Raw genomic sequence first — 8,642 nt, forward strand, 5'->3', positions numbered from 1 at the left:
GACTTTGGAAGAGCAGCTCTGCTCCCCCCCTTATTCTTTGTTCCCCTGGCTTGCAGAAGAAGGGTATGGAGAGTGTTGGGAGGCTATAGTTTGTGAAGAAGGATCCCAAAGCCTTGTGGAGATTTGCAGGCATATCCAGGGGAACAGTGCGGTTCCACAGGGTCTGAGGCAAAACCCAGGACTGTGATCTTTCCTAAATGAGGATGTCTTATAACGTAATGAGCCAGGCTCTCTCAAGAGGTACCCAGGGGCAAACTGCTCTCACTCTTCTTTCTCCCTGCCTGCTGCCCTGCCCACCCTCCAGCTCATCCTGGGCATGTTAAATGAATTAAAATTAAACACATCTCTAATTTATCTCCATTCTATTCTCCCTGGAGAATGGTTGTCCCAGGGTGATCCCTCTGATAATGAGAACTGCTCTCGAAAATTAAAAAATACTTGTTACAGAAACCCCAAAACCAAATGCCTTGAGATTAACGAGGAGGCTAAAAAAACCCGGTGAATGCAAATTTGCAGAGATTAGCAGCTGTTCAAATGCAAGATGATCACCCAATGGCATATGCTACCAGAGCATTGACTAAAACCCTACAGAACTATGAATAGTTTAGGAAAAAATGCTGGCAATTGCTTTGACTTTGTGAGGGGTTTCATGGATATCCTCGCAGGAACTGGTGAGGCAGACACCCATTCTGGACTAGTGGAGCCTGTGTGTCAGAAACCGGGGTGGGACTTACGACCCAGACATCTGAACGTGAAATTGGAGGAATATTTGTTACTGAAATTCCAGTGTGTTTTCCAGAGAGCTGGGATGAGGGGAAAGGAAATGACTGCCAGAATGGCTCCAGCTCCACTTTCTTTGTGAAGCTTCAGAAAAAAGCACAAATGACCCAATGCTAACAGGCCAGGGAGCGGAAGGTCTTGCTCAACAGGCATAAAAATCCTTGGCACTATGAACATAGCACTTCATTGGGATGATAAAGGTGATAAAGGTGATGGGATCCTGTGCAGAGGACATTCCTTCACTGTGTGGCACAGCAGGAGGTCAGACAGAGTAAATCACAGCACTTGTCTGGGGACTGAGACGTGTAAGAGGAGATTAGGTGATGTCGGCTGTAGGTGCGGTGCTAAAGCCATTAAAGCCCTGCAAGCACTGCGTTCAGGATGGGAAGAAGAGAAAAGCACAGCCAGCTATGGGAAAAGCAGATTGCCAAGGAAAGCCTTGAGCTTCATGGCGTTAGGTATTTCCCAACAAGGGTCCAGGTGCTGCCCACACAAATGCAAGTTTAACCCTGTGGAAATCGGCCAGTTTCTCGCTGCGTACAGACACAAAACCTCCCCCAAGCAGGAGGCACCCCAGACCTTCTCCGACGTCCTTGCTCCTTCTATCCCCTCATCCCCCTCTGCCCTCTGCCCCCGCTTCCCTTCCCCATGCTCAGTTGCTCCAGCAGCAGCCTCCACGCTCTCTGCAGTCTGCGTGCCTGGCTCGGGTGACCTTTCCCGGGACAATGGCTGCTATTGACTCGGTGCAGGCATGGCCAGCGATGACACAGAGCCACAGACGTGCGGTCCCATCGCGGCAAAGAGGGTCCGGCCCGGCACAGCTGGGAGCGGGGGAGGCTGGCCTGGGAAAAAGGCTTCAGCCACGAGCCTGCCTTTCATGGTGCTCGGTGGCCTGTGCGTCACACGGGTGGCTCCGTGCTTAGATACGCTTCTTAGCCCCTTTAGTCCCACTGCAAGGTGCCAGAGCCTCAGCACTAGAAATTAAAACCCACAACAGGACTTTAGGAACTTACAGTAGTGGTAAAATCCTTCCCATGTGCCCACGCACCAAAACAGCTTTGCTAGGAAAAAAAAAAATCTCACATAGTCTGGGAGAGATGCACACTTTGAATCATCAAATCCTTTGTGGCTGGGGTACCGTGACAGTGTAGCTGTGTTTTAGTGGGCATTTTTCTTACAGTCTTTTGGGTGTGGAGCTAGAAGGCAGGGACCATTTTATCAACTAAACCCCACAACTGACCCTCTCTGCAGGGCTTGGGATGTCTGTTTCCCCACATCTTAGCCATGGACTAACAATTCCTCCCTGTCTCACCAGGGAAAATAAATGAGTCAGGGCACACACAGCAGTTGCAAGATGGAAATTGCTATCTGAATGCTGTGATGATGATGAATATTACCATTGTTGCTAAATCTGCTAACGCCAGGCAGGACCAAAGGATCTGTTCTGTTTAACTCATGGTCCCTCCCCCAGGCCCTTTCCAGCTTCCCTGCATTTTTTCAGAAACATCAGTCCAAGTTTGACATTTCTACCTAGCACCACCTCTCGGCAAAAATCACAGGTCTTTATGATTCAGAACCCATTGCTATATCCCTGCCTGGAGCTGAAACAGGACCAGGGAACACCTTGCTCCTGACATGCTCAGTCCCTCAGGAGAAGGAGGTCAGGCATCACTCCAGATCTAGGATGCAGTAAAGGTGCAAATGAGAGGGAGGCCTGCTCCCTCAGTGTCCTAGCATGAACATCACAGGTAGAGGCACTTTGCTAACCCCACCACAATCTAAAATGCAACCTCTCAATCCAGAAGAAGAGGCAGGAAAACACATACATTGTATTAATGTACTGAAATATCGAGATTGATGATTTCCATCAGTGCTAAAGGTAAAAAAATAGCCCTGGAAACATGTAGAGTCAGGCAGGAACCTCAGTGCAAACTTTAAAAGAGGAAAGATGCCATATTGGAAAAATGGTCTGATCAGTCCAGCATAGACAGGTTTTAAATGTGCTTACCACCCCTGGCTAAGCCAGCAGCTGGAGTCCTCCTGCACCTGATATAAAAGCTCAAGAAGGAAGGTACTATCCTCTCTCCAAATCCAGTGTTTTATTCCAAACCAGTCAGTCAGGTTGCCCTTCAGACCACCAGTGAACCAGCATGTCCGGGCCAGCAAACACCTCACTGACAATGGCTGAAAGATCTCACTGCCCTTAATCTGCTGCTGCCCTGTCTGTTGGATGAAGGAATCCCAAAAACACAAGCCTGCCTTTCCCTCCCTCTCTTCCTACCATCCTCCATGAGAGTGGTAAATGTCCCGGTGCTCTTACGTGCTCACAGTGGGGTTTAAAGGTTTAAAGGTCCTTATCAACTGGTCCTTGACCTTCAGGCCACTCCAGCCTGAGTTCCCACACGTGTCCTTGGGAATGTACCTCCCTCAGAGCAGGGAAGAGATACTCAGGATTTGTTTTGCCTGCTGGGCGGTTTCCCCGAAGAGGTGGGAGAAAATGGGGGTTAATTCAGGGTTTCATTAACCTAAGAGTTGATTGCAACAGCAACTTGTCCTATATAGGAACTGTGTCAGCCTCCTATACAGGCTGAGGAGGAGGAGGAGAAGAGAGTGGGTTATAGCAAGCCTGCTGCTTCTTCCAGACTCGCTTCCCTCAGCCTAGTCTCAGAAGAACAAAGCAGCTTGTGTGGGTTTCATTCCCAGCTCCAGGCTCACCAAACTCTATTGGGGTAAGGAAAAGGCAAAGTTGTGTATGGCTGCCTCACACAAGAAACACAGATAATCCCACTGGCCTTGTGTCCCATATAGGGACACATGTGAGGCCATAGAGAGGCCACTTGCATGGCATCCATTCCCATGTAAGAAATTATGCAGCAAAAATCTCCCTGCACACACTTACGTGGCCTTCTGGAGATGTGTGGAACATCTTTTGCTCAGAGGCACAGCCACAGGTACATTTATCCCACATAACTGTGGGGATACTGCCCAGTATGAAGACAGAGGGATTGGGAGTGAGTGGTTTTAGGATTGGTTTCTGCTGGTCTTGGCTTCTGCTGGCAGCAAAGGGGCTGGTTCCTCCAGCCTAGCCATACCCTCTCCAGCTTCCTACGTCAGCGTGAGAGAGCAGGTGGCAGGGTGGCAAGTTGGAGCTGACCAGACTGAAAACAATCCCTGCAAAATGGATGAACCAGGGGGAAAAATTAAAAAAAAAAAAAAAAAAAAAAAGAGAGAATGCACAGCTGGAAGGAGAGGGGAGAAGGCAGGAGAGCTGCTTTCTCCAGAAGCTTTTTTCCAAGTGACTCGTGCCAGTTTTTGAAACCACACCCTCAGTCACAGACAGACATGTAAATATGTCTGTTCCCAAGCAGAGCTGCATCGTGGGGACACCCCTCCTCCCCAAAAGCACCCCTTTGGCTGCCCTGCATGGCTGTGGCCTGCCATGCTGGGGGAGGAGGCCAGGAACGGGATTTTGCTCAGGAGTTTCTGGAAACCCCTGGGAGCAACTTTGGGAATGTGTGAGAGCTGCAGAGGTGCAAGAAGGAATGGGGTAAGGAAGGAAGAATGGGGGAAGGAAGGAAGGAGCTATTGTCACTGGAGAGGGCTTTGTGTGACCAGCATTGCTGAGATTCCTGCGGCCCTGGCAGCCCTGCAGAGAGTCCTGCAGGGAGTGAGGAAGAAGGAGAAGGAGAAGGAGAAGGAGAAGGAGAAGGAGAAGGAGAAGGAGAAGGAGAAGGAGAAGGAGAAGGAGAAGGAGAAGGAGAAGGAGAGGCCAGACAGGTGGACAAGAGGGTCTGTGCCATTCCTAGAGCTGTGTTTTCTTGAGATAAGTCTGACCTATTCACAGTCACTCCAGAGCAGCAGCAGGAGCCGGCCTTTACGTCTGTCTTGACCTTCTATTGTGGCTCAAACATTGAAGGAGATTAAGGCAGTGATCAAACAATTCCCAAACTTTGAGGCATTCCCAGTATGGGTCCCCAGTGATGCAGAGAAGCCCAGACTTGCTGCCAGGTCCAAAACAGCCCATCTGGAATGTCCTGTCCCGGACCTATGCCAAGCAGATTGACTGGGGAGTCTGGGGCATCTGGGGGCGTCTAACTCACAGCATATGCATCTAGGGACTGTTCATCTCAAAGTCCTGGAGGATGCTCTCCAAGCAAGAGGCAACCACCACCAATGGCTCAGAGTCAAGTCCAGGACACTGTGGCAGCCAGACATACCAGAAGCATCCATCATGCTATTATTTTCTGCTTAGTTAAGACAGGTCCAGATCCAGGTCGTAAATAATTGTGGGGAGAGGGGAGGGAATGAGAAGAAGGATGGCAGAAAGACTGAAGTATAACAAAGGTACCAGAATCCATGTTTCAGGTATCTCTGGTTGGTCGCTTCAGCAGAAAGGAGGAGGCCTTGTTGAATCCTGGAGCACAAGGCCCTTCTCAAGGTGAGGAGCAGTGGTTGTACAGGATGCCTGTGCCATGAATTCTGTCTCCTGCTGCTCACACAAATATCTGGACAGGCTGGAAAGGGCAGAAAAAAGGGGATGTGTGCTCTTTTCGCCACTTCGGGACTTTAGGGGACAGGGCAGTCAGCCCAGTACCTTAACTAAAAAAGGGGCCAGGAGAAGAAAAGCAATGCCTTCAGGGAATATCTTCAGGGGGAACATGAAGAAAACACAGGGTTTTACAGGTTTCAACACAATTTTCAGAGGTGTGAAGAGAATACTGAATCCCCTTGCTGTGCCTCAGGTGGTTGAATGCATGCACCTGTGTTAGACAGTCCTCGTGCAGTGACCATGGTCCTCTGCTGGCACTGGTGGCACTGGTAGCAGTGTGGTGTGCATGAAGGTGGCAGGCAGCTCCCTCTCCTGAGGTCAGGTCAGGAGAGTTGCCCTGGAATGGCACATGGCCAGTGCATAGGGAAGGGCTAATATTTGAGAGCAGAAGCTAAAGACCTGTAGGCTGGGCTTTACTTCAAGTCCATCCAGAACTTGAGATGGGTGGTATTTAAAAAAAAATAGTTTTGGGTTTTTTTTTTTTTTAACAGCAAGAAAGCATCTTTGGATCCCAGCTGGGTCCAAGGGCTGGTGAGACGTGAGGGTATATCTGTACCACAGCCCTTTATCAGGATTTTTCCATTCTCTGAGGTATCTCAACCCTCCGTCTGCCCAAGATAATGGAGAGGCAGCCAAAATGGCATTTTAAACTCTTGGCTCCCTTTACCAACAATTGGACAAAGCAAAGAGGCAGGATGGGAGAAACTGGCTTTCTGGAAACTTCTGTTAGATGGCGAGGGGTCACACCCCCTTCAATAGGGGTCGGAGTCGGGGGTCATTTTACATCTGCCTTTAATGAAGAATGGTGGGAAGGGAAATTTAGCTCCGATGAGCTAATTAAATATATATATAATTTCCACTCCGTTAGCAAGGGGAAAAAAAGCCTTGGACCAGCTGCTAGGTCATTGTTTGTGAATTTAAAAATAAAAGTTTCTTGGCATAGGTTTCAGAGATGGAGGCAGTATCTTGCGTTGTCATTCCAGAGAGTAAGAGAGAGTGAGGGAAAGAAGGATTAGGCCAAGCAAGGATAGTTCAGCATGACTACGTGTTGCTCAGGTGTGTCTTGGCTTTTGAGCCTCTTCCCTCTGGCTGGTTTAGGTAATCAACATCCTGCCCAGATGGTGAGCCTCACCAGGGACAGATTTACAGGTCCCACACCCTAAAGAGGCTGAAAATATCCTGCCGTGGGGATGGCTAATGCTTGGCAGTGCCATGAGCACAGGCTCATGAGGGTCCCCTGGGACCCTCACCCCATATAAACTCCATTTAGGCTCAGGTCCAGGTACCCTTTCCTGGCCTGAGCTCTGTTGTAGGTGTCTCTGTGCCCAGCCTTGTCCTCAGCTGTCCTGGTTTCCTGACTGGTTGTTCTAAGTGGACTCCAGTCTTTAGCTGGTGGTAGCTTGGTGTCCAGGATGCACCTTGGGCCTGTGCTGCAGCCTTGTCTGCAGCCCTGTCTCCTGCTGCTCCTGACAGTATCTTCACTTGTCTAAGACTGGGACTGGAATTTGTCCCTGTTGTCACCTGTGGGACCAGGTTGGGGGTGTGCTTGGCCTGAGCTGAGCTCTCCTCATCCCAAGCTGTGCTGGATCCTGCTCCTGAGCTGTGTGTGACCTGGACCCACACCTCCTTCTTGGGGGGAAGACCATGGACCTTGCACCCCAATGCTTCCCTCGTGACCTTACGGTACTACTGCACCCCTTTTTCTGTCCCTATGGCTTCTCAACACTGGCTTTCCCATGTCCCCTCCCACTCCCTGGCTTTCCACAGTGGGGCTTTGGCACTCCTCCCCATGTCTGCCTGCCTCTGGGAGCCTTTTTTCATCTCTGTGTCTCTGAAGCATATTCATGTGCCTGCACTGTTTCCAAGTTATGATCCCAACCTGGCTCCAAGTTCCCTGTCCCTGCACTGTGACCTTAAACTGGTCCTGTGCCACCATCCTCGCCCAGTTCCATGGCCTTGCTGTGTGCTGTCCAGCATTTCACAAGGAGCCCAGACCTCCACGAAGTGTGAGAACACACCTTGATGTTACGCTCCATTTAGCCCAGCTGTGCTGGAGGCACATCCATGCCTGTTCCTGTCCCTGGCTGTCCTGGCTTCCTGACCAGTTTTCCTAGACAGACTTGACACCTGCTTTGTGGGTCACTTCATCTCCAGCCTCATCTCTGTCTCTGCTTAGGTACCAAGGAGCTGTATCTGGAACAGGGGGGTCACACCTGGGCTGGAGTCACACCTGGAGTGTCCCCTCCTGTGGAACAACCCTCTTCTTGACAGTGACAAGCCAGACCATGGAGCCTCCTCTCCAGGGGCCTTGGTGCTGGTTTTTCCCTTCCCACCCTGCTGCATCCATTAGTCTGATGCTTTCTGGCAGCAGCTGCACATGGAACTGGAGACCTGAACTTTTCCATTCTCCAGCCTCCAGCGCTGCCAATCCGAGTTGGGAATGGGCACTAAACTCAGTCTCCAGCAGCATAGGGGTCCCGGCTCTCCCTCTCATTTCCTGAGCCCCCTGTGCTGTTCACTCTTTCTGAGAGGGAAGGAAGGGGAGCATTTTTCTCTGCCCCAGTGGGTCCAGCCCTGCTTGGCTTCTCTGCAGGCTCACACTATGTTGGCTGGGCTGTGGCTGCTCTCCCCTTCCCTGTGAGCACCTACTGCTGCTCCTTCCCCTCTCCTGTCCCAGCAATGGCTCTGGCACACTTGGTGTGCTGTCATTCTGAAGACCCTGTCCCTGAATGCTTGGCAAAAGGGAAATTAGCAATAATAGTAATAAAAAAGACTCATAATCCTCCCAGACACATTATGCAGCCAGGGAAAGAGAGCAAAGCAGGGAGGGCCTGGCTGGCCTCAAAGTCCTGTTCCACCTGCTTGTCAACTCAGTGACCAAGCTGGGGAGGGTCAGAGGAAGCTCTTGGGAGACGCTGTTTGAAGCCAAAGGAGGGTGAGAAAAGTTTTCCTTGCTTTTGAGTCAGTCTCCCAGCCCACCTGCCTGGATTCCACTATTGGAAAAGATCTCTGCACCTCCAGACACCCCACAGACATGCTGGCAAGCTTGAGTTAACTGCTGGTGTCCATCTTTGTGCAGAAAATGCTGCTGGCCCATGGTTCCATTTCCACTGACACTGAGCAATGTGGTCAGTATGCAGTCTAGGCTTTTTTCCTCTCCAGGAGCAAGGCTGAAAGGATTCCCATGTGTGCACTTAAGACATGACTGTTTGTCAAGAGGTGTTGGCTCCCTCCTCACTGTGGTTGTGGGAAGGCCTTTTTGTTTAAAAAAGAAAACAAATGAATAGATTCCCCTGACACCCAGACTTATCAG

The sequence above is a fragment of the Vidua macroura genome, chromosome 5 (assembly GCF_024509145.1).
Source record: "Vidua macroura isolate BioBank_ID:100142 chromosome 5, ASM2450914v1, whole genome shotgun sequence".
NCBI lineage: Eukaryota > Metazoa > Chordata > Aves > Passeriformes > Viduidae > Vidua > Vidua macroura.